The sequence below is a fragment of the Erinaceus europaeus genome, chromosome 11 (genome assembly GCF_950295315.1).
Source record: "Erinaceus europaeus chromosome 11, mEriEur2.1, whole genome shotgun sequence".
NCBI lineage: Eukaryota > Metazoa > Chordata > Mammalia > Eulipotyphla > Erinaceidae > Erinaceus > Erinaceus europaeus.
Window position 1 is genome coordinate 13,087,181 of NC_080172.1, and position 26,066 is coordinate 13,113,246.

Below are 26,066 nucleotides of genomic sequence, written 5' to 3' on the forward strand. Positions count from 1 at the left end.
ATGAGAGTTCTCATGGAAAAAGAGTAGTAGAAGCTGCAAATTCTCTCTGGTAGAAAATTTTGAAATCAAATGGTAATGGTTGAAAATACAACTCACTGGTAATTAACTATTTTAAAAAATATTTTTAAAATATCTTACCAGGAGAAGTTTTTAGTGTAGCTTCAAATATAAAGAATGTTCTGTAGGTATTTAAGTGAGTTATTCTACATGGTAACAAGGGCTTACCTGAGAGGCCCCAGCAATACTGTATGTCATAACAGAGCCCTGCCCTGGTTTCTCTCTCCTGAAAGCAAATACATAAATCTATAGAGCTATATGAAAGCTAAAGTTTATATATGCTCTCTTCGTATTTATTTTGACCTAATACTCATTATCAATAAAAAAAATACTATAGAGGCAAATATTGTAGTGAACACATCTATTTCCTGAGATAAGTACAAAAAAAACCAAAACACTCTTAATTTGTATCACAAAATGACCCAAGATATTTGTAATACAATGCACAGGCTTCATTGAAAAGGAACCATTACAGTTTTCTCTGCAGAAACAAACACACAAAAATAATTCAGCCATCTGATTGGGCCAATTTGTATAGGTGTTGGGGAGGGGAAGGGTAGGAAGAGGTCCCATTTTCTATCCATTGTTTGATGTATTCTAAGCTGGGATATGGAGGGAAACAAACTGAATCCACGTTCCAGTTAACGTATTAGCGACTGAGGAAGCAGAGTTTGCAAGTTAAAAGAAGGGAAACGTTATGCTTTTGCTTTCCCAGAATGATTGCTCAGGAAGCAGGTTCTCTATTCCTTACCCTACGCAAGGAGGGAAAAAAAAGGGACATTACTTGGGGCTGAAATCACTTGGAGACAGGAGAGGGGAAGTTTATGAGGTGGCACTGTGCACTGTGTCTGGTCAGCAGCCAGGAAGTTTTCATTTTGTAGTTCAGCTGCCAGTACCTGCCCTGCGTATTCAGAAATAAAAACACATCAGAGCTCTACCTCATAAGCAGAGGATGTTACAAAGAATTAAAAGAGTTTATTTTTCTTGCTTTATTCTTAGTGTAATTACTGCTTTTTTAAAAAAGAAAGAGCTGAAACTATAGTAACTGAAATTTTTTTTTTTAAACTCCTCAAACTACCTTCCTACTAAGCCACTTAAGTTAAATGGTACATTTACAGATTCACCTACATGAAGGATATAACTTAAAACTCTGTTTAGACATGTATGTTCTGTTCAGACATAAAGAACGTGATAAAAATTTTTAGTATATATATATATATATATATATACACATATGTATATACATATATATAGCCATTATAGTACAAAACTGTGTAATCTCTGTGTGTGGGAGATATATATATTTTTTTACTGCAATTGGGTATTGGGTCTTCATAAAAGCTTCCTTGTATGACCATGATTTCTAAAAATAAAATGTTTCAGTGAATATGTCTGCTAAATTACCTTAAAGAATTCCCAATCTCTGGAGTTACATTAAGCACAAGTACTAGTTTTCTATGACAAACCTTAGTGGTATGCCTTATGTATAGCCAACAATTACATGGTTAAAGAAAGCCATGCTTATGTTATTAAGGAGTTGACTAATTTCCTTATCTGTCCCCATTATTTACACTAGTAAGTCTACTTTCTAGTTTTTCAAATAAATAAACATAACTAAGCAAAATCTGTCTGTATAGTCAGAGTTTGGGGAAGATGCATTCGCTTGCTATTATTCTAACATTCTGAAAGAATTACATACATTAAAAAAGAGAAATAATTACAGACATTAAAAAAGAGAGAAAGAATTACAGACATAAAAAGAGTCTTTTTTAACTGTTAAAACAATGCATTCAGTCAAAAAGCCACATTCACGAGTTTTAAAATCCAATATGTGAGAGGTCCATAATATTTGAGAATGATGTATAAAAATTCTTCATGTGCATCTTATCTATGAAAACAAAACACAAAAGGGAAAAAAAACAAAAACAAACAAACAAAAACAGCAAGCTCAGGATGCCATTTGGGAAAAGCAGGTTTTTACCAGAGACTGTTTCATGTATCAGTTTCTCCAAACTCTAAAAACAAGTTAAGGTGCTTTATTTAAGTCAATACTTTAAGATTTGGACTGTCATTCTACATGAATTGCAACCACTTGCAGGATGAACAGCATTTCTCCATTCATTTAAAATTTACAGCATTAAGAATTAATAAAGTCTCTATATCGCCTGCATTATTAAAGAGTAATGATTCTTGCAAAAATCTGCCTGTAATAGGCTTACTGCTTTTATGGCTTGTAATGTTACCAGTTTCCTTATAATGACCTTAAAAGATGGTCTTCGGAGTTGGGCAGTAGCGCAGTGGGTTAAATGCACATGGCTGCAAAGCGCAAGGACCAGTATAAGGGGTATAAGGATCCTGGTTCCAGCCCCCGGATCCCCACCTGCAGGGGAGTCGCTTCACAGGCGGTGAAGCAGGTCTGCAGGTGTCTATCTTTCTCTCGCCCTCTCTGTCTTCCCCTCCTCTGTCCATTTCTCTCTGTCCTATCCAACAACGACAACAACAATAATAACTACAACAATAAAACAGCAAGGGCAACAAAAGAGAATAAATAAATAGATGGTCTTCATGTATACTTTGAATTCATTTATTCTGACTACATATTCGTAAATAAATACAGAAAGTTAACTTGGGTAATTTAATGATAATATACAACAAAAACATTATGGTGATAACAAAGACATGTGATCCATATCATCACCTGAAACCAAAGATGGATTTATATCAATTATCACATGATTTCCATACTTGATAAGAAATATGACTTCTTTTTGCAGTTAAAACATTATAAAAGGAATGTGAGATTTTTATATCATGTTTTAAATCTTACTTTGTACAGTGGTATTCTTTGTTGTAAAAAATTCTTTCTTTTTTTGCCCAGAAAAAAAAAATTGAGATAAGAGCATCCTGCTAACTACTTAAGAGAGGCTGGGAGTAGATACTTCTGGCTCCCTTACTGTCCATAAAATATGGAAATTACCACTGCATTCTTGCTTTAATCAAGACCGAAATTAATTTGAATCTACTTTACAGAAATTAAGTATTATTGAAATCACAAAAATTTCATAGAACTTTTCAACATTCAGTAGGACAGAGATCATCAAGAAGAACTGCTTTCAAAAGAGACCTAAAAGTTTTCTTTGCTCACTAACTGTAGCAGAACAGTAGAATTTTTTTTCTCATGCTGTTATTCACTTACTTACTGCATATTTGCTTCAATTCTCCAAGGAAAGAAATGTGGCTCTTGTGGGAAAGGTCCACCCCTTTCTACATGTTTGCTTCCTTGAACCAAAGGGACACACCCCCTTACATTCTTTGAAATGTGTCCAACATGCAAACGAATTGTAACAGCACTGTACAGACCAAATCAGAAACTCTAAAATGAGAGTCAAATAATGTTTAAAATGCTGTGTGTCTTGAACAAAAAGAACTAAGTGACACATACATAAGAAATTAAAGCAAACTGCACTCAGTCCAGTGTTTGGATGCTCAGAATATTTGTTGATTGTTAACAAAAGGAAGATTTGTGAATTTTTTTTTTTTTTGCATGTGTGTGTTGTATGCCAACTCAGGAAGAGGGTCATAAATGTTACAAGGTTTTGAGTGAACTTACTATTCATTATGAGTGTGAGACTCCCCTTTTGTAAATATATCTTTTTAAATATACAGAAATTAAGTCTCCATCTTTGCAAATAGAATCAGAAAGCTGTTTACAGCGGTAGAACTATAAGAACACCAAAAATTCTATATTCATCATAAGGAAGAACACACCAAAGTTGCTACCCACATTTCTACCTCATTAAGATAACCTACTGGCCCTGATCAGGTATGTTCTGAGTAGTATTCCTTCTATTAAGTGAGCTAACGCCTTCTTAAGGTAAGCTTTTTGCTACTGTTATTTCCCAGTAAAGTGACAGACTCCTTACTTGTGGGGATTTGTGCCTTAATCATTACTTTTACATTTCTCAAACTGTTTTTTTCTTCACTATCATGTAGAAATCTGTGAGTGTGAAGACCCAGAGATGGAAAAGTTCTGCATCACTTTGAAGGTAGTTTAGTGTTTAAATTAAATTCTAAGTCCCACTGCAACTTGTTCACCAGGTACTCACAGAAGAGGTCAGCTATATGATTTCCAAGCCTACAAAATGGAAGCTCTGCTATTTTGCCTATGTCTTTCACTTGGAAGAAGAGTAACTATAAACTATGAATATGTGATTGAAGGTAATACACTTACTAAACTTAGTAAGATATTGTTATAGTCCAAGTAAACCTGCAAATGGACCATAAATGTACTCAGCTGAAACACATCATTCACTGGAATCGTCTACCTTTCTATAACAATGCACAGAAAATTAAATACATAAATATTAATTTTATGTATCACAGAAGCTGTAGGCAATGAAAATGTAATGTTTACATTTATGGACGACTCATTAGTGTTTTATTGTGTGAGACACTAGGAGGCATCAGTTGGGTAAAAAAAAAGGGGCTTCAATTTTTAAAAGCAAGAAATTACTATGGAGTTGGATATGTAAGAAGTTAGAATTTTCAAAATGTTATTATCTAAGCCCAACCTTACTCTCTTGAAAAAACTCAAAATATCACATTTTGTTATGAAGAACGATCTTATAGTGTTCATGAAATGTATGTATGTAATTTGATAAATATCTAGCATGAGATACTTCAAATGTATGTAGATTCATAGCTACATAATTATGCAGTTTTATAAAGAATAATAGCTATTGATAGAATAACATAATAGCTATTGAATCCTACTCATTACCTGCTCAGTTTCTTAATACCACCTGTGTATATTTTATTTCTGGTGGATTCTACTTTGTGCTCTCTACGACGCCTCTGAATGTTGGATGTTATATGTTCTACAGACATAGAGATTAAATCGTGTTTTGATGAAATTCTTTAGGATTGAGTTAGTAGTGGGATATATACCTAAAATATTTTCCTGTGTATTGCAACTGAACCTTATCATAACTGCTTCTAATAGAAGCCACGTCTTGCTGTACGCTCATAAAGAAGTGACAAGACCTAACAGTTAAGCACTAAAGACAGATGTATAAAAAAGGGCACTTCCTCACTACTGAAAGCCTGTCATTTGATAACAGTGAAGCAACAGGGTTGTGGTATATTCATCGAACAGTCATTCGAAATTGAAGTCTCTTGCCATTCCTCTACAATCAGCTTTTATCTCTGACCTATCAAAATAACCTGTGAACTGCATAATCCGCCCTTTGTAAGGTGCACAAACTCTTGTTGTTGCTTCTAGTTTTGTGAATTGCCTTTGTAATCTGGTTTGACTTACTAAAGATGACAGATCTCCGTGAGCACTCAGGCTTTACAGAGTGCAGAGCAGACCACACGCTCAAGAGATTAAGGTACAGTGCTGAGGATGGGATCTTAATCGTTTATCCCTCCAAATGTATGGAGCACGCAGGGTGAACATCAGTGATAGTTTTTTTCTTTGTGTCTAGGCAGTCAACTCGTTATTAAAATGAATATGTGAAGTTCTATAAGATTTAGATATTACCTTGCTGTGGTATTTGCTCAGAGAATGTATTAAAAGTAAAACTGTATCAATAACCTTCTTAAAGTTCAGTCTCTGACCATTACTTCCATGTGAAATTCTACCATGCTGTTTTGAATCATGTCCCGGGAGGAGTCAGGGTTCTCTGTTTAATAACTACTTTGTATCGTTATACAGCACAAGTGCTGCATGGATATTTCCTCATTTTTGTCACTTTCTGAGATTTCAGAGACTCAAAACATACCACAGGTAAAACTGATAAATTAAACCACAAAATATACCATAATAAAACTGAAGAAAAGTTTTGAAGCACAGTAGTATCATAGGAACCTCCTATCTCAGGTTTTATTATAAGAAATTTAAACACAATCCATCATCTGTTAGAAAGATATGATTGTGGCCCTATACAATTTATTCAGCAAACAGAAGGAAGACATCCATAGAGATGAGAAACATAGAAAACACGGTGTTTATTCAGGACTCAGCTTTGAAACATTAGACATCCTTTCCCTTAGTGGAACGAACCATTAATCACATACATTTAAACTGGCAAAGAAGAAAAGAGACAAGGTACAGTCTAAGTCCTTGTTATTTAATTTTCATGTGTTTACCTTAGCATGGCTCTATTCTGAAAAGTTTATAGACATTTCTAGGAGGTGGCTCAGGAAATGTAGAAAATTGACTTTATTATAAAGTACTCATTTCTTACTTTAGCCGCAGAAACAAATTAATATTTAATCAAAGTTATGTCTTCAGTAGTGTCCTTCAATATAATCTATATAGGATACACAGAAATCACAATGTGAATAGAGTAACTAACGAATCAGGTAAAAGAAAATACTGTCTTCAGTAATGAGTCTGGGAAATATGCCACAGATACTCCAAAACTGTGTGAATGACATAAAACAAAAAGAGAGAGAGATTTGTATAAAGTTAAGAAGAACTTGAAGAAAGCTGTCAACTATTGTCTCCTTAACATGACTAAGGGACCACATTTTTCTACAAACATTCAGATTAAATCGTGTTTTGATGAAATTCTTCAGAATTGCGTTAGGAGTGGAATATATATCTAATATATTTTCCTAAAGAATGGAATACAATTATCTAAGAGATGTTTGTCCTCTTGAGACAAGACATTAGATATAAATCTCATTTTAGCTGTCAAATTCTGAATCTACTTCATTTAACTTAATAATTAGATACACACTGGCAGACAATTCTGTGGTTTATTAAATGCATTATATTCAACTGAAACTAACAAAAAAAAATTTTGCTTGTGCCATATTGGTACTTATTCAACATTTTCAAAGATCAGCCCGAAATCATATTATTTTACACTTTAAATGAGATGTTTCATTTTCAAACTGAAGACTGCTAGTCTATTTAATGTTAAAAATCAGTATGCTCTACAGAGGTTAAATGGGGTTTACAGGTGGTCACATTGTTATGTTCTATCAAGTCCCTGGGGATTGTAGTTATTATAACTCTATGTAAACGTCTCTACTTTGCAACCACAATTCCACTGCAAGGTGCCAGTCACAAGGAGACCAGTCACTTCTTTTGACTGGTACCATGAGGTGGCTGGAGTTCCATTAATAGCACTTAGAAAATATCTGCACACTATTTTACAAGACAATTGCTATTAGAGTTAGTATCAGATTTATAATAGTAAAGCGCACTTTGTGTCAAAGCAAATCTCCATTGAGGACCGGTTAAAGAACTGGCAGAGAGCCTGATTCTACTTATTATACTGTCAGCATTTACATATAAAGGTATTTTGTACAAAGGACACATTCCCACAGTTTGAAGAGGGAAAAAAGCTTCCCTCCCCGCAAAATGTTAATTACTGGATCTAGAAAGATAGAAATATTGCAGATCACAGTTTCCTTTAAAAATCAATAATTGCATTCTGGGAAGCAGATAGCACTAGTATTAAGTCTAAATATACTTACACAATATTTAATAAAGCAACAAACAATGTGTCATGTCTAGATATACTTCTTTGTATCAAACTTTATCACTGAGTTTGGTAACTTCCATCTAAAGTCCAAACAGAAGACAATTTAAGTGACTTGTTTTAAAAACAGCTATGTATTTGGTTGACTTAAACAGCTATATATATATATATATATATATATATATATATATATATATATCCCAACCTGAACTGCAAAATCTATAGATTACCATGTTCAGAGTATCACTTTTTTGTCACAACCAATTAAGAAGCCCTCTATGAAGCTGCACTTTGGTAAAGGAGATGCACAAAGGTGTACTCTGACAGCCAGCCATGCTTTAGCTCAAACTAATCCCAAGAATTAGTGGCACTTGAAGCACAACCCAAAGCAAATCACTAGGGTGGGGGCTGGGGGGGGGGTTCTCAGGAGCATCTTTGCACAGTGCACTAATTAGTAAATCTTACAGTATGTACTTCAAGGTCACGGGACATTTTGTGAAATGTTGAAACCCACCAGGCTTCACACGTTCCACCATATCGAGCATGCTAATGACGTGAACTAACTTCATGAAACTTTAAACACACTGGTATGACAAGAACGAGTCAGAAGGGATTTCATTAACTGATGGCAAATGGATATGACTATCTAAAAAGTTACTTCAAGCAACAAACAAGGAAATCATGGAATCTAACGAAAAGAATGCACAACAAACCTCAACTTCAGCTTTGGGGGAAAAAAAAAAAGCACAGGGTTAAACCCAGTGCCTTAGAATATACTGTTGCTGCTATAAGAAACAATACCTAGACTATTTTTATTTTCTCGAGAAATGTCAGAGGTACTTACATGAAGGAAGACCCGATCAGATTAGTCCTTGGGATATTTTCCTTTCTTAAGAGAGAGAAAGAGGGAGAAAAAAAAATAATAATCTCTACTTCTTCCAGCCTTGAAGTGTTTCTCCACCTGATTCAAACATGCAGCCACGACGACCCACACAGAACCTTCAAAGTCAATCCAATAGCAGCCAGAAGATGTCTGGGTGTACGCGTGTGCTCAAGTGTCTGTGACTGCGAGCAGACCGAGCTGAGAGCCGGAGACGATGTGTGCGCGCGCGCGCGGGCGGGGGGAGCGCGCGGGGGAGGCGAGCGCGGGGCCGCGCAATCGCGCGCGCGGAGGCCGCTCCGAGCAGGAGCTGGAGGAGGAGGAGGAGGACGAGGGGGAGGAGGAGGAGGAGGAAGAGGAGGAGGAGGAGGAAGACGAGAAGGAGGAGGAAGACGAGAAGGAGGAGGAAGACGAGGAGGAGGAGAAAGTGGCTCACAGCGACCCGCAGGATTAAAAGTAACCGGACTCGTCCAGAAAACTGCGTCCAGGAAGGAAGTGACTGAAGGCGAATAGGAAAGGGAGAGCCGCTCACAGCCTTTGAAACATAGCGTAAAAAAAGAAGAAGAAGAAGAAGAAGACGGGGCGGGGGTGGTGGTGGCGGCGGAGGAAGGAATTGCTAGGAGAGGCGGGGGTGGCGGAGAAACCGGAGCTTAGTGACTTGGGGGCTAAAACAGCGCGTCCGATGAAATGCCTCTTGCCTTAGTTCCTTTCATTGGATTTTGCTCTAGCCTTTGGCTCTCGCTGCCTTTTCCTCTCCGTCTCTTTCTGTCTTTCTCTCTCTCTCCCTCACAATCAGTCCCAAACCGTTGATTCTACTCCCGAGCTGGAGAAATCATCAGTTTCACTCTTGCAGAGGGGGGCGGGACTAGACCTCGGAGCATTTTAATAAAACAAACATAGCGCAGTTCCCTCCTCACCCCTCCAGTCTCAACTAGATTGATAAATTACTCCACTACACTACTTTAATTATGTATATGGTATGCAGAATAAATCACTGAACATCAGTACCTCAATCAAGCACTTTTAAATGATAATTGCATCTTGGTGAATCAATCTTTCCAATCCTGACATTTTGCTAATTTTAGTTTTACGGTGGGGTAATGGCACATGCCATACGCAAACCTAATGACAATTCTTTAGTGCACGAAATGAAGACAACAAGGCGAGTGGCGGTTCCCTGCTTCCCCCCCCCCCCGGCGCTGCCGGAGAGGACGCTCGGGGAACTGAGTCTCCGGCTGCAGCGCGCTCGCTCCCCGGGGGACCTTTGCAAGCAGCCAGCAGGAAAGTCCTTCTAAAGTCGGAATCTTTCCTCTGACCAATAGGAGCGCGACCCTTGCAGTTGCTCTTGTGACTTTTCCCTGGTCTGAAGACGTGTTAACCACTTCATTCTTCCCCAGTCCAAGCGCTCCTCCCGTTCCTCCGGCTTTAAAAGCCCTGCTCCAGGATGTCTGCAGCGCTCGATTCCAGGCGCGCTTTTCCTGCCCGCCCAGAAAACGCGGTTTTCGGCACTAAGAAGTTGGGGTGGGGGAGTGGGAAAGGAAAGGGAAGGGGGAGTGGTTGGGCAGGTAATAAACCAGCTGAAATGTTTCCCAAATGTCAGTAATATACAATAATGAAAGAATGACCATTATTTGAAATCTCGACTTCATCACAGGGCCATGAATTTTCTGATCAATTGAGAGATGTTTGCCGAGGCAGCAGCTTCCTCGGAGATGTTACCCTCCCTCCTCTCACTCCATCTCTTCCACACCTTACTGGATTTTATCCGGGGCATTAACATGTAAACCAAACCAACTCCCCAAATGCATTAGGCTTCCCTATCCGACAGCCCCTGACTTCACTTATCCTGAGGAGTTTCAGCTGCACAGGAAACAGAACTAGAGACTGATAAGGAAGATAACTTGGGTTAAGGTTTAAGCATAGTAATACTTTTTAAATACAAAAAAAAAAAAGGGTTAATATCCAAGACTACAGAAGGGTACTGGGATTTGAACTCCACTCTTCTCTAGTCAATTAAGTGACACTCAATAAAGCCAAAGACAAAATATATCAAATAGTACCCAGACCATGAAAAGACAAAAGTTACATGCCAGCAGAATTAGAGATGATATGAAATGTTGAGATCAAATGAAAAAAAAAATAATACCATGAAAGAGAAAACACATTGAGGGAAATAAAAACACTGACTATAGGCAAGAGTAGACAACAGACATATACTGAAATATCTAATTAAAGATATTTCCTCACTTAAAAAAATCCTTTCAGCACTATGTATTTAACCCAATGACTAGTTGCATTTCCTGTTAAGTTCAGCACTGTGCCTCTAGACTATTTTAACACATGAGGACAGTGTGATTCAAAAAGCCTCCTGTTTCATTGCAGGGACTATTTGATGTGAATAGCTTTTCTCAGAACAGTGGGTTCAACATTTAGGCGTCTGCCCCAAGGCTTCACTTGAAAGAGGAAGGTTGATTTCACAGACAAGTACAACTAGATTTGAAAAATCTTTTGATCAGTACATCGAAAATGTAGCTCTTGTCTTTATTACAGAAAAGCATGGTAAACTGTCACAAAGCAAAAACTGTCCAAAATATTATTTCTTGCAGAGTAGTTGCTATATTTGTGTACCTGTGAGTTTGCTAGTACCGTGTATTTATTCATTTTCATGATATGACAGAGATAATGCATATGAACTTTTCATCCAAGGCACAACTTCCAAAAAAGTAAAGGCACATCAAAATTTTGCATACTAAGATTTGTCTGTCATGGTAAAAAATGAATCCATCTTTTTCTAGATTCTCACATTGACAAAACAAACCATTTATAAGAACATGCTAATTTATTGTCATGATGCTTGAAATTAATGTAATGAATTGTAACCACTTACATTGCATGAGAAAAAGATACAGGCAACAAATGATTTTCAACTCATTTTTGATGGGCTATTTCTACTTATCAGAGTATACTTCAGTTTCAAATTTTATTTGTTCAAAAAAGAAAACTATCTTGTAGTGTTTTAAAGAATGATTAAATAGCAAACATGATAACAAATCCATAATTATTAATGATATCACATGCATTCAAAAGTATATATAACCCCACACTGTGGATAATTTGAAAATAATTTGTATCTTGAATGCATCACAGTTGGCCATTTAAAATATTAAGATTTTTTTCCCTCAGTAGATTTAGCTTCTTAATTATGTGTGACCTAAGTTAATATTAACATTAGTTCCCTTCCCATGAGCCTTTATAGTTCAAGGGAAAGGAAGAGATGATGCAGAAACATACACTAGAAAAGTCATTTGGGATTTTGATTTATTCAATGTTAGTCCACAAATTGATTAATCCAAAGTGAATTTTGTATTATTCTTTAAGTACTTCTGAACTTTACAAAAAAAACCAAAAACAAACAAAAAAACTCTTCCCCTATCTTTGCTACCTAAGAGTACCTGGTTAGGATCAGAGTATTTTCCGGTCTAAAGAGATGCTTAAGAGTAGTAGGTTCTAGAGAAGGCCTAGATTCCCTCTGGCTCTAGATTTGTGTCTAGCTAAAAGAATGTATCCTTTCTAGGCCTCAGTTTGCTTATGTGTTAAATGAATTCTCCAGACTTTTCCTAGATTGGAAAGTAGAAAATTCTTTTTTTTTTTAAATTTTCTTCTTATTATTTTTATTTATAAAAGGAAACATTGACAAAAACATAGGAAAAGAGGGGTACAACTCTACACAATTCCCACCACTAGATCTCTGATAGATCTGATCTCTGATACCCTCCCTGACAGCTTTCCTATTCTTTTTTTTTTTTTTCCTCCAGGGTTATTGCCTGCACCATGAATCCACCGCTCCTGGAGGCCATTTCCCCCCCTTTTGTTGTCCTTGTTGTTGTAGCCTCGTTGTGGTTATTATTATTGCCATTGTTGATGTTGTTCGTTGTTGGATATGACAGAGAGAAATGGAGAGAGGAGGGGAAGACAGAGAGGGGGAGAGAAAGATAGACACCTGCAGACCTGCTTCATTGTCTGTGAAGCGACTCCCCTGCAGGTGGGGAGCCAGGAGCTGGAACCGGGATCCTTGAGCTTTGCTGCCACATGCGCCACCACCCGACCCCCAACTTTCCTATTCTTTAACCCTCTGGGAGTATGGACCCAAGGTCACTGTGGGATGTAGAAAGGTGGAAGGTCTGGCTTCTGTAATTGCTTCCCCACTGAACATGGGCATTGACAGGTCAATCCATACTCCCAAGAAAATTCTTAATCCCCCTTTAAATCAATTGGAAGTCAGTAGTCTATCCTGCTAAGTAAAAAGTGACATTCCTTTTAGGAGACTATTTTATCAGGATTGATGTACTATTAGAACAGGTTCCCCACCCCCAGTCATAAAATATCTCCTTACTTAATTATTGGAAACGTCTTACTGTAAATGTAAGTATACATTAGCTTGTTTTTTTTTATTCCCAAAGAGTTATTTAGCAATATATCTGATTAAAATGATTCAGAAGTGGCAGAGTTCATGATCTTCAGGATCTTAATTCACAGGAAAGCTGGCTTTCAATTTCTCTTCAAGGCTGCATACCATTTTACAGTACACTTCTCCCTTTACTACTTACCCTCAGTATTAAATCAGCAGTCTACTAAAGGCCTGTGCACTGGGTCTGCCTGCTTTTAAGCCTGGCCCACGCTGGGTGTAGCTCTTGAAGTGGGCTTAAAAAAATTATTTTAAAAGTAAGCTGAGGTGGTTGCCACAGCAACTCACCCTGAGATGAAGAAAGGCTATAGATTAATCTACCCTATCAAGATTATTCAACTATATAGAATATTTGTTCTTCAGTCAAAATACTTCCAATACAAACATGATAATGGAATAGAAAAGTTCAGAAATATACAAAACTGGTAACATACAAATTTCAGTGGCATAACAGTAGATATTATCTATTGATAGTTAATACTCTAGATGATATACACCTTAACTTGGGCATAAAGGCATTGTAAAAGAGGCAGCCTCTTAGAGGTAGAGCCTGGCATTGTCTACATCATGAAGTATACAGTGACTATGTACCAGTCACTTCTGTGAATTTCCACATTGCAAGTGCCTAATCACGAAGAATTCAAGGTAGGTGACAGCACACATATTCAGTATTGTACTCACCACATACACTTCACTGCCAGTCATTTGCCTTCCATTCTCTGCTTCATCTCTTCATAGGAGTTACTTGACAGTTTGCAGCTTTTCTTTGGCACCTTAAAATATGTAAGAGAAGATAGATCATTTTTCTTTAAGAATGATATGTACTAAATAAACTAAAATGCATTCATCGTTAACCCTTTATTATTTTTTTAATCTAAAGTAGCATTAATTCCAGTTTAAAAGAAAGCCAATATGGTATTGAATGTAAAATAACTAAAATGATCATTTATTATGATTCTGGTAATTTTTACCTTTGCCAAATAACTAATTTCAAAAGTTTTTTTTTTTTTTTTAGTTCAGCTTCAGTCCATGCACAGTATACACCATATAGACTGTGATTCAGAATCTGCAACACAGATGTGATTTATTATTCCAAGCCAAGACTATAAACCCTATCTTTTATTTCATACCTTAAGATCCTATATCTTCTTAATTTTGTGTCATTCAATTTATATCTGATAAAGATTCACACTGCAAAGAAGACTATCAAATCATAGAACGAAACTAAAATTGCTGAAAGAACTTATTTTATGAGTTACTTAAAGGCCAGCTTTAAGTGGTTTGGGAATCAGTGATGTGGATTCAGAACTGTTTAGTATTTCTATTACCAATAATACCTTATCCTTCCAAGCAGTATTTAACTGTACTTAGAACAGACAAATGGCCGGCCCTATGTTCTCGTCTCTGTTTGAAAATAGTTTTCTCTGACTTTGGGCACATAGTGAACCATACCTTGGCTTCAGACTGGGACTAGTTTTCACTATCTTGATACGTATCAGACTATGTTGGTCAGCATCACTTTTCTTGTTTGTATTAGCAAGATTTTTCTTGCTAATGAGAAGTCAATACAAGTTATATTGCTTGTATTTATTTTTTTATTTGACATCCTTAGAATTTTTTACATTTCTCTAGCGTCAAGGAGCAATGAGTAATTTTGTCCATTTTGTTGTGCTAGTGTTAGCTGTGCTGAGTCTTTCACAGGTCCTTACACACAGTAGTAAGTGCCAGGTGACCTAGGGAAAACCTTTTCTCTGCATTTAGCTGGGTTTTTACAGTCTAAGTGCACAACCCTCCCAGGCCATTTTCACCTTATATAAACGCTTTTTTTTTAAAGTCATAAAGTTAATGTCTTTTAAAATTCCACTCACAAATTATGATACATTTCTTCCTTTTCCTGTATCAGGATACCCAAATAAGAATCGATCAGCAATTTGCTAGCGAATGTGTGGCTGATTAAAAAGTACCCATATGCATGACTAAAATTAATGAACTTTACTTATAAAGGTGTGAAATATTCTTTGGAACATTGTCTCTCATTTCTTAAAATATCGCAGAAACCTTCAATTCAAAGAATGGATTTTCACACTTCCCCTTTTTACTTCTTCGAGGTACCTCTCCCAGTGTATGCCCTTTAAATCTTTTTTTTTTTTTTTTTTCTTTTCTGTTCTTTTCAGATCTGTACCCAAGACTGAGGTAGGGGTAGGGGTTAAAATTCCCGACCAGCATTTTGGTGCACCTTCTTTGTCTGGGAAGCAGAGGGCTGGGATTCAGTTCAGACGGCCCGGCCCCTTAAAGTCCCAGACAGGGGACGCCTCCGGTTTCAGCAGCTTACTCCGCTGAGTTATTGATTGCCGGCAGCAACAATCCCTCTGGTTGATTGGTGTGAAAAGTGAATCCGCGCTGGTTTGGCATTCAGTAAAGGCGCAACGGCCCCAACGCCATCCAATTACTGCTGGTCCTTCCCCCTAGCACTGCTCGCACCCTCTATAATCTCTCTTCCCAGTCCTTTTCCTCTCTCCACACATGCACTTTTCTCCAGGAAGAACAAGCTCAAGGGGCGGGGGCTCCCTCCCAGGAGTGTTTCTAGAGCTTGGAGGCAGCTAATAGGGGGTGAGTGCGCCACGTGCGGGCGCCACGGGCGAGGAGGAGGCGGGCTTGGGGGCCTCCTTGGGGGCCTTCTGGGTCTGGATGCGCGGAGGAGGGGCTAGTCTGTCGGCTTGGACTGGAGTGGGTGTGCTTGGCCTAGAAAGGGAATGTCCCCATTTGGAGGGGTTGGGGGGAAGCAGGTGGTGGCTTGGCGAAGAAGGCGCGTGGTGGCCTCTGGGGAATGGAGGAGCGCGTAAAGGCAGTGGGTGGGTTTTGAAAGCAGGCGAGTTTGGTTGGGGATCTTGGTTGGCGGTGGTGGGCGGAGAATGTGTTTCCTTAGGTTAGCTAAAGACAGCCCCAAGGAGCTGAGGATGAGCTGGGAGCCACGCTGTAAGAAACACACCCACTCACTGTGCACAAAGAGCTAGCATGCGGTTGGTATCCAAAGGTTCCTGCTGCTGGGGTGCTCAGAGCATTTTTCAAGACTGGGGAGAACTTGAGTGGCTGGCACCGGTCCCGCTGCTGTACCTGTCTTGCACCTGCACTAACCTGGATTTTTTTCTTCTTCTTGCCACCTGAAAGACTTCTGGGAGGGGACGGGATCTCAGAACTGGATTTAGCCAAAGCTCTCAGGTTCACAGAGTTATTTTAGAAGCTAAATGTCAGCTGCTGGCTCTAGTAGTTGAGGTACTTTGCTAGATGTGTATTTTGGGTAGGGGAAGGCCAAAAATACAAGGAGGAATCGGATACTAAGGAGGACCCCCTCCCCCTACCCCACTTCTACTAGTTTTCATTTGTAGCACCATTGAGCAACGCTGAGACTTCCTGTGAAAATGCCGTCATGAAATGCAAATATCTGTTCTTTGGTTTGTCTGTGGAACCACAACTAGTGCATTAGCCCTGGTGGAAAGAACAATGCCCCCAAAGCATTATGGTGTGCTCAGCTGAATAAATTAAAAGTGTGAAATGTATCTTTTGTCCTGTTCTTGAAGCTACCTAGTTTAATGCTTGTGAGTAGCCTGGTATGGGTATTTAAATTTACCTTCATTAAAACTAGATACAGTTTGAAATTCATTTCCTCCCATTAGCCAATTTTAAAGTGCTCTATGGCCAGGGGCGGACAGTGACAAGGTGACTGCTGCATGTTTCCACCATCACATAAATTTCCGCTCTAGAATTACAGATGAATGCTGTTTGAATGGTGAGAGTAAGAGTGTATGGACCAGAAGGACGAAGCATCTGCTTCATAACTGATACCAGTTAAATTGTACCACACTTGGGTGATGGCAATGCTGAGTAAGAGTTAAGAGTTTTACACTAAGAAGAACTTGGACTGGAGTTGGTATATTGCACCAAAGTAAAAGACTCTGGAGAAGGTGGAGTGGGGAGGATTCAGGTCCTGGAACATGATGGCAGAGGGGGACATAGTGGGGCTTCTTTGTTATGTGGAAGACTGGGAAATGTTATGCACTTACAAAACTATTGTATTTACTGTAGACTGTAAAACATTAATCCCCCAATTAAAAATTAAAAAAAAAAGTTTTAAAGTGAGAACACTCCTACTAAAACGAAATCTTGAGGAATGCTGTAAGAGACACTACCTTTTTTTGAGGGGGGGATGCAAGTCAGGCCAAAAAAAAAAAAAGAAAAATTAATGGGTGCTCCCAAAGTTAATATGAAAACTTTGGAAAGAAGATATGCTCCCCTGGCAAGGTACTTGTTCCATACCATGGTACTTTGGTCCATTTAGCTAAGAAAATTAACTCTACAGAAAGTGACCTGCACTAAGAGTGTAGACTGTAATACTCTTTTACAAGAGAAAATACTTTTAAAACATTATTGCAGGAAAAGTAGAACTACATTTAGTGTAGAATAAGGTGTGTGGAAAATAACAGTTTCCCAAACTAAATATGCCTTCTTAAAGAAGCTAGTTTGTAGGCTATATTTATACTTAACAAATTTATGAAGACATGAAATTACCCACTTTAAAATGCACAGGGAGTCGGGCAGTAGTGCATCAGGTTAAGCACGTGTGGTGCAAAGCTCAAGGACTGGCTTAAGGATCCCAGTTCAAGACCCCAGCTCCCCACCTGGAGTGGAGTTGCTTCACAAGCGGTGAAGCAGGTCTGCAGGTGTCTCTCTTTCTCTCCCCCTGTCTGTCTTCTCCTCCTCTCTCCATTTCTCTCTGTCCTATCCAACAACAACAATAATAACTACAACAATAAAACAACAATGGCTACAAAAGGGAATAAATAAATATTTTTTTAAAAAGCTATACACTTGTAAGGTCAAAAAAAGAAAGATGTTACATAACTTGAGAATTGCTAGCAAAGGATAATATTTCTCAAATTTGATCAAGATATTTTCACTTGCTTTGACTATGTCTTAGATGGATCTCACTAGGATGGAATGTGACCAGAAATGTTAATATCAGTGGCATGAACAAAATATGCTCACACATTAAACTATCTGAGATCTAAAAGGACAAAGCCTGTGGTGTAGAATTATACCCAGGTATCTTGTAATCTTGCAGATCACTACTTAATCACTAATAGAAATAAAGATACAAAGCATAGTCTTTCAAATTTGAAAGTTTTCTTATATATTTTGGGGAAGGGGGCATGAGTTTCCCTTCTGCTCCCCCCCCCCTTTTCCTCCTCCTCATCCTCCTTCTTCTTTCCTCTTCCTCCTCCTCTTCCTCCTCTACTGGGATTTTCTTGAGGCTTCATGCCTGCATAATCCCACTAATCCTGATAGTATCCTTTCTCTTTTTCAACTAGAAGGTGAAAGAGAGAGAGAGAGAGAGACAGAGAGGAGGAGAAACACCGTAGCACTACTTCACAGTTGCTCAACTTTTCCATTTCTGTGGTGTTTCTATGTTGTGCTCTGGGGTTGGAACCTTGGTTCCTCAAGAATAATAAAGTGTGATTCTGGTCACTAATGACAATTATCTTTTAATTTAACCCTTAGTTATGTTCGGGGAAGACCATACATAAGTGATAGGTAGTTTTAGAATAATGAAGAGTTTTGTTTGTTTGTTTGTTTTGCCTCCAGGGTTATTGCTGGGCTTAGAGCCTGCACCATGAATCCACTGCTCCTGGAGGCCATTTTTCCCCCTTTTGTTGCCCTTGTTGTTCTAGCCTCGTTGTGGTTATTATTGTTATTGTTGATGTCATTCCTTGTTGGAGGACAGAGAGAAATGGAGAGAAGAGGGGAAGACAGAGAGTGGGAGAGAAAGACAGACACCTACAGACCTTCACCGGCTGTGAAGTGACTCCCCTACAAGTGGGGAGCAGGGGGCTCGAACCGGAATCCTTCTTCTGGTCCTTGCACTTTGCGCCACGTGCGCTTAACCTGCTGCACCACCGTCCGACTCCCAGGGCAATGAAGTGTTTTAAAAACTTGAACTTCTTTTAAATTGGTCAACATTTATCTTATTGTCTTTATGTTTCTTATTAATGTACTATTTACATATACTACACTGCAAAAAAAAAAGTTCTTCTCATTGTCCCTTTAAATCTAATAACCTAAGGAAAAAATGTTAGAATTCTTTAAGAGCTTGTAGGTGTGCCAGAAGCCTTCACTCTTCCTTACCTGACTATTGAAAGGTTATTTGGACTTGGAAGAGGCTATTTGTTCAAAAGTTAGCCAACTCTTACCATATGGTAATTGTATGATTATACACAAGAATCTCAACCTCCAGTGTATCATCTTTAAAATGTGAAGCATAGGACTGGAGTTGGTGTATTGCACCAGAGTAAAAGACTCTGGGGTGAGGAGGGGAGGGTTCAGGTCCTGGAACATGATGGCAGAGGAGAACCTAGTGGGGCTTGAATTATTATGTGGAAAACTGAAAATGTTATGCATGTACAAATTATTGTATTTTACTGTCAACTGTAAATCATTAATCCACTAATAAAGAAATAATAATAATAAAGCAAGAATACTACTCCCCAGAGACCTGCCTGAAACTTGTGTCATGCCCATGAGATGGAAAATATTGTCCCAGGTGAGTTTTCTTCCCAGCTAAAAGCATAGTCATCTTCAATAAACCAGTTGACATTGCAGGGGAGGGGAGTGGAAGACAGGTAATGATGCCCCCAGTAGAGAACACACATTACCATGTGCAAGGACTTAGGTTCAAGCTTTCAGTCCCCACCGGCAGGGAGGGAACTTCACAAGAGTTGGAGCAGTGCCTCCAGGTCTCTCCCTCTTTCTCTCCCTGTTTCTCTTTGTCTCTTTCATAAAAAGAAGAAAAAAAAAGTGAAGCATAATGTGTTACCCCCATAGCAAAGTTACTTTATTTAATGAACTGTTCATTATACAGCATGAGCCTGGGGAACACGCAAACTGAAGTGAAAGTTAACTATTCTTATTCTCATGAAAATGATTTATACTTCTTCACAATTAAACTCCATATTCACCCAGACTGAAGCTGCCACAGTAGGAAAAATTAAAAAAAAAAAAGGATTAGGCTATCAGAGAGGTGCAGATTGGTTCAAGATGTGAACTGTTTGTGAATTTTACCTTTAAGAAGTGGTGATCTCTTCCACCCTTCAAGTTTCCAATTTAAAATGTTTAGGTGCCTTATTTCTTTATTTCCCTTTTAAAGACACTATTAGCATGTTTTCAGAATTCTTTTGTCCCCCTCTCAATGGGTGCTAGTTTGCTTGTATTTGATAGCTGTTTGGTTGTTGAAATGGCATGGGAAAACTCCAAATTCAATATCTTTTCACCCTAGCTGAACTTTGGAATGCTGTTGTCAGCCAAGAAGACATAGATATCTTCAGTCTCCTGCTAGCATGAATTCTTTACAGCAGAGACTGCTTAGATTATCTCCTGATGTCATTCCAAATGTCTAGTGACCATCTATGGCAGTGGGGCTGGGCAGAGGCCTATTAGGAAGAGGGAACCTGTAACATGCCCAATGCAGCTTTCTGGTGGAGAAGGATCTAGATGTCTACACAAATGATCAACATTATCTCTATGTCGGGCCTGGCAGTGGTACACCAAGTTGAGTGCATACATTACTAAGAGGAAGGACCTAGTTTTGAGTCACCACATCCCAGCTGCCTAGGGTCTGCTTCATGAGAGGTAAAGCAGGTGTCTGTTTTTCTCTCCCCATCGTCTCTCAAGTTCTCTCTTTCCTAATTAAAAAAAAAATAGAAAAAAAAATGAAAAAGGAATAATTGGCCACCAGGAGCAGTGGATTCCTAGTATTAGCCTAACCCTGGAGGCAATAAAAACAAAAACAAAAACGTTGTAGCTGTGTCTAGAAGACTGTACCTTCTGCAAACTAGAAGCCATGTCTGTCCTTTTATTGGGTTGCTGGAAAAGTCATGACATATTTTCCTATTTTCTTCTCTGTAAAAATGCATCATGGGTTTTCTGACAACTCAGTAATTATAATAAAGTCTGGTTTTTACATATTTAAGTTTCTAATTAATGATTGACTTAAGTAGGTATGAAAGATTAAAAAAGACCCAGAAAACATTAAACAGTATTGTCAACGATGTATCTGCTATGCATACAAATTCTCTTTATTAAAAATTTCAAATTAAAGAGCCAGGGAGGTGGGTCAGTGGTAGAACAGAGAACATGTTTACCTGAGTTCCAAAGTTTAATCCTTGGCTCAGCACTTGCCAGAATGATATTCTCATTCTCTTTCACCAAGTACATAGACAAATATTTTAAGATAATAATAATACAGATTCTTATGCCTGAGGCTCCAAAGTCCCAGGTTCAATCCCTCACACCACCATAAGCCAGAGCTTCTTGCTAAAAATAATGCTAATAATGATAACAACGACAACATCTAAAGAGAAGCGAATAAAGTAATTATGCTGTGAAATATACTTTACTTCCTTTGTTTTCTTGGTACTATTCCAAATGTTGATATTTTATTGAGCTAAGAATTTACAAAATTAGTACAAAGATATTTATAATTGAAGAACTGACCAAACAAAATAATATCAAAATGTATTTTTCCAGAAGATGAGCTACTATGTAGATTAAAAGACTTCCAATACACATTTGACTTTAAAAGAATGCCATAGATTACTATATAAATATTCTAGTTTAAGAGAATAAGTTCTCATTTTATTGGGTGAAGTAAAAGATAAGAAAACTGTTAGGGAGTAGGTCGGTAGCACAGTGGGTTAAGCACAGGTGGTTTAAAGCACAAGGACCGGCATAAGGATTCCAGTTTGAGCCCCCAGCTCCCCACCTGCTGGGGAGTCGCTTCACAAGCAGTGAAGCAGGTCTGCAGGTGTCTATCTTTCTCTCCCCCTCTCTGTCTTCCCCTCCTCTCTCCATTTCTCTCTGTCTTTTCCAACAACAATGACATCAGTAAATACAACAATAAAAAAACAACAAAGGCAACAAAAAGGAATAAATATTTTTTTAAAAACTTTTAAATATTAGTGATTTAGACTATTTTGAGTTACCAAGGTTCATTGGGTCAAAGATTCAAACCAAAAAAGTTTGATTTCCTATGGATGATTTTTCTTTTTACTAAATATATAGTGACATATTCCTGTATAAATAAATTTGTACCACAGTATCTATAGAATACATATAAAAATAATACCATCCTCTTAAAATGTGACTTGACATATACTAGTTCAACATTTCGTGCCCAGTTACCATTTGTCAGTATTTTTTAATTAATGCAGTTATATTACCTGCTTTATAAACTTTATTTCTTTTTTTATCCAAATAACAGCTTTTAGAAGTCCCTATCATTCCTCAGATTTTTCTTATTTTTATTTGCTTACAGTTAGTATTTATTTTTTAAATCCTTTAAAAATTATTATTATATTTACTGTCACTAAGGTTATTGTTGGGGCTTGGTGCTTATGTGATGAATCCACTTCTTCCAACAACCATTTTTCTTTTCTTTATTGTATTTGATAGGACAGAGAAATTGAGAGGGGAGAGCAGAAGTGGGCAGAGAAAGAAACCTGCAACACTGAATCTTCCATTTTACAGGTGAGAACTGGAGTCTTGAACCTAGATTCTTGTGCATGGTAATATGTATGCTCTACCAGGTGTGCCACACAGATTAAGGATGGCCCCTTAATCACTTTCTTTCTTTCTCTTTTTTGTTTTGTTTATTTTTGTACTCCTTAATCATTTTTAAACTAAAGCTATCTCCCCTTTCTCAGCAGGACAATGCCCAGCCTCCTGCATAGCTAGCTATCAGACATTTGGAATGACAGCAGCCTCTAGTAAAGTTGCTGCAAGACTCTGAAGGCCACTTTAACTCTTTAGCCTATGTCAAAAGAGGAAAATCATTTCTGGATTTCTTTTGCTTAGTGACAATAGGAACTAACATGTAGGGCAGTCATAAAAGGGAAGTAGCATAATAGAAACTTTTGAAAAGTGATAGATACCTGTATATTTAACACTGATAAGGATATACACATTGACAACCCTCAAATATAATATTTCTTGGCATAATGTATAGAGGAAAAGGAAATTTTTAATCAATAAATTGTGATAAATGTTTTATACTTGGTCTGGTAGGTGCCTGAGTGGATAAAGCATTAGAATCTCAAGCCTGAGGGGCCTTGAGTTTGATCTCAAGCATCCCATGTGACAGAGTACTGTTCTAGTGTTCTCTCTCCCTCTTTCTATCCTTAAATACATAGATATTGAAAAAAATTATACTTATTTAAATTATAGGGCCAGGTGGTGATGCACCTGGTTGACTACATCCCCATGCACAGGGACCAAGGTTCAAGCCCCCAGTCCGTATCTGCAGGGGGAAAACTTCAGAAGTGATGAAACCGTGCTACAGCTATCTCTCTTTCTCTCTCCCTTTGTGTCTCCCCTTTCTCTCCCAATTTCTCTTTGTCCAATAAAATAAAAGGAAAAATAAATAAATTGTAAGTTCTGTTATGTAGTTAAAATGTCAAAGCATTTCAAGACATGAAATCTGATAGAAAATATTTTCTAAAATGTCTTCAATAACCAAAACACCAAGATGCTTTTCAAGAAGAAGGGATGGTCTTTTAAAGTGAAACTGTGTAAAGACAGACAACATTTTTTTCTTTTCTGTTGAATAAATGTTATTTTCCAAGGCTCCTGTCAGAGGGATAACAGTTTTATTTCCCTCAAAATGAGACAGATAACATTTATTGAGCATTCTTACTTGCCAGGCACTGGGCAGCTATAGAAATACAATTTCATGTCCTCACAGCAAAATTATTATCATGAGCTAGTCCTTTCCCTCCCCCCATTTTACAGTAGAGACATTTCAAAAATTAATAACACATGGTTATTAAGTGTTGAGCCTGGTTTCTAGATCAGAATTTCTGATTTATCCTCCCCTATTGCATTTTCTTCAAAAGAGATTTCCCATTCATTCACCCATGATGTTTAACTATTAACTAGTGAAACCAACGTTAAAATAATTATCAGATCTTTTATGATGGCATTCACTAGAATGTGGCCATCAAAATTAACACAGTGTCAGAGATGTCTGTGAAGTTCATCTTTTATATCTGTGGTTTTTGTCAAATTATAAGATTTATATTGAATAATCTGGTGTTTATAGCCAGCCACATCACGGTATTCATCAAGCACCTTATACAATACATTTGGTTGGAACTTACTTTGGGCAACACTAGTTTTCTTACCAGAGCAATGCTCAGTTCTGGCTTATGGTGGTGCCCAGGGATCTTCTGTCTTCAAGCAACACACTTAATCTAACACTAATTATTTGTGACCAGTCAGACTGTTTTGAAAACTACATAGTAAAATCCTAAGGAGATTTTTTTTTTTTGTAGAGACTACATCACTAACATAACTGAAATAACAAGTTAGTCTCTCAATGTGTCTATTCCAAAGGGATGACACCGACATTTATTTCCGACATATTTTTCCATTAGGGAGAATATCATATTGATAATCTCAGATCATTACTAGAACTTAGTAAAGCGTCACACCTATGAGCACATTTTGGGAATAAATTAAAGTGTTTTTGTATCCTTTGTTTTCAGCAGGGCTTCACCTCTCCAAACTTTTTTTTTTTGATAGACAGAGATAGAGAATGAGAGATGAAAGACAAAAAAGCATTTTCCTTCAGTGGGGTGGAGGCCAGGCCTGTATCTGGTTCACAGGGGAGAGAGAGTACAAGTCCACTATCCAAGTGAGTTATCTTGCAAGCCCCAAACTCGAATACTGAGCAGAGAGAGTGTAATAGCCAAAACTCCTCCAAATTACTTGAATCAACTTGTATATGTATCATCTCATTCTTGCTTTTACCATGTGCCAATGTGATTTTAAGTTGTATGTGTTATTCTGTATGATTTGGTAGAGATTTTCTTTTCTCTTTCTTTCTTTCTTCTTCTTCTTTATTTTATTTATTTTATTTTTTTTTGGTTTAAGAATGTTTAAGACATTGTCTATATAAACTAATGATAACTGCCTCTTCAGTCTGTGCTTTATATTACATTTCCTAGGCACATACTACTTTGGGGATAGTGGAAAAAAAACTATAATATTCTATTCAGAGAGAACTTTTTTATATTCACATTTATGTTTTTAGACTTATGAAAATAACTACATATCATTTAGCCAGAATAAGACTCTAATGCTTTATTTTCTTTAATGCATCAGACATCTTCAAAATCGCTTACATAATCTTACACTTGAAATGTGAGGGACTTTAGCATAACTATACAGAATTGGTGGCTTCCTGTTAAATCTGAGGTTTTCAGGTCTTTCAAATCAATATTCTCTGTGTGGTATAGGAAAAATTATAAAGTTGCTGAAGCTCAACTTTGTATCACCTCCTTCCCCAAACTCACCTTCAGTTGCATCCTTTTTTCGCCCTGGCATGCTCCACTCACCCAGCCACAATTCTAAAAATCAATAGTAGCTCTTTATTGAGTGCCGCTGTCTCCTCAGAACCTTTCACTAAGGTGACCCACAAGTCCTTTCATTCTTCAGAAGCCTCTTTCTGTTCCAGAATTCCTTTAGACTGGTCTAATGTTGTGTCAGAGAAGTCAGCTTTGCCAACATGTTTCTTAGACAACATAGTATCACTGTGTTACACCTTCAGATAAACCTCTTTACATGCATTTTTACACCATGTGCGCTTAACATGCTGCGCCACCGCCTGGCTCGACACACATTTTGATAATAGGATTTATAATCCAAAGGAGGATTGCACCATTGAATACAAACACTTCACAGATTTCCTTTCTATGCTGGTCAGGGTGGAGACTTGCAGCCATCTCATGGCCTTCCCCCACACAGCCATTTTGCCACATTTATGGACAAGTCCTCTGTGCTTTGAGAAGCCTGGTTCTTAATTGAGTGACAAAACTGATTATCTTTGAAAAGGTTGGGATAGAAAAAAAAGACTTATCTATAGAATATCATGTAAAATATCCTTGAAAACTTACATACTGGGGGTTGAGTGGTGGCTCACCTGGTAAACAGCACATGTTAAAATGCTCAGGGACTTGGGTTTGATTCCTGGTCCTCATCTGCAGGAGGCTGGGTGGGAGAAGCTTCACAAGTGGTGAAGCAATGCTGTAGGTATGTCTCTCTCTGTAGCTCTCTCTTCCCT

The 26,066-nt window shown here is 37.9% G+C and overlaps 1 protein-coding gene across 11 annotated transcripts in view; it reads right to left on the minus strand.

Annotated features, from left to right (window-relative positions):
• The window catches only part of MEF2C (myocyte enhancer factor 2C), a 206,225-nt gene that overhangs the window by 170,676 nt on the left and 9,483 nt on the right, over positions 1–26,066 (minus strand). For 9 of the 11 annotated variants that reach the window (XM_060201151.1, XM_060201156.1, XM_060201153.1 and 6 more), the window contains exon 2: positions 13,580–13,671. The gene's annotated coding sequence lies outside the window, so the exon portion shown is untranslated. Of the gene's footprint in view, positions 1–8,397; positions 8,883–13,579; positions 13,672–26,066 lie in introns of those variants that run through there. The other 2 variants (XM_016186351.2, XM_007518969.3) reach the window with 2 other exon arrangements.